Genomic DNA, 1366 nt, shown 5'->3' on the forward strand with positions numbered 1-1366 from the left:
TAAGAATACAAATTATAAAAATCATAATAAATTATTGAAATCATTAAAATCACTTCTTACAGCTGTTTCAGCCTATGGTTAAAATTAGTTATTTTTATTTTCATTACCTATAGTTGTCCATATATTGAGGTTGGAGGCCCCAATAACTAACTTATAATTCAGAAACAAGATAACACGTGTCCCGTCATTATATTGACGCCGGTTACTGATGAGAATTCGCCTGGTGGATAATATTGTTTTGCTAAATTACCTATTAAAGGATGGCAAATAATCTTATTTGCAAAAGAAATTCGAAACCATGGTATAACCACTAATAAAAATAACAGGGTAAAAGTTTTTATTTTTCATTTACTTCGAAAATTGCTATTAAATCGTGGTTTTGGTCGTGTTGGCTGCTATTTCTAGCATGTAAAAATTACCTGTTAAAGGGTAGTTTTCTTTTGTGTTTAAATGTACACTATTTTAAAATACATATATATATATACATACATATATATATATAAACTGTCTTTTTGTAATTAATTAATAAATAATTGATGCCAATCAATTGTTATTCATTAATTGTATCTCCATTTCCTGTTTTCCTTCTATATACATACATACATACATACATACATACATACATACATACATACACACAACACACACACACACACACACACACACACACACACACACACACCACATATATATATATATATATATTATATATATATATATATATATATATATATATTATATATATATTACGGAGATGTACTCGCATAGCAAGTGAGATGCAGCACGGATGTACTCGCATAGCAAGTGAGATGCAGCACGGATTTTTGTCAGTGAACAGGTCGCGGATTTTAGCGACGATAATATTTTGACAAATTAAACTTAAATGTTGAAGTGAATCGAACGGCTTTTGTGTGTTTCTTAAATGGCTTATAAACACCTTCCACGCTGCAATTGTATAATATATATATCGATAATATATATATATAATATATATATATATATATATATATATATATATATATATATATATATATATATATATATATATACGACGGGCTTCTTCCAGTTTCCGTCCACAGTCTACTCACAAACTTTGGTCGTCCCGAGACTATAGTAGAAAACACTTGCCCAAGGTGCCACGCAGCAGGACTAAAGCCAGAACCATATGATTGAGAAGCAAGCTTCTTACTACACAGTCGGTCTCATATTTATATACACACACAGACACACACACACACACACAACACACACACACACACACACAGATTTATATATGTAGAAAAATCCGAGATGGTGCTGCCTTGTTTGAAGATAGGCAGAAACATGAACTGATAAAAGAAATGACGAGCTGCAATCTAATGACTGT

Source organism: Octopus sinensis, linkage group LG14 (assembly GCF_006345805.1).
Source record: "Octopus sinensis linkage group LG14, ASM634580v1, whole genome shotgun sequence".
NCBI lineage: Eukaryota > Metazoa > Mollusca > Cephalopoda > Octopoda > Octopodidae > Octopus > Octopus sinensis.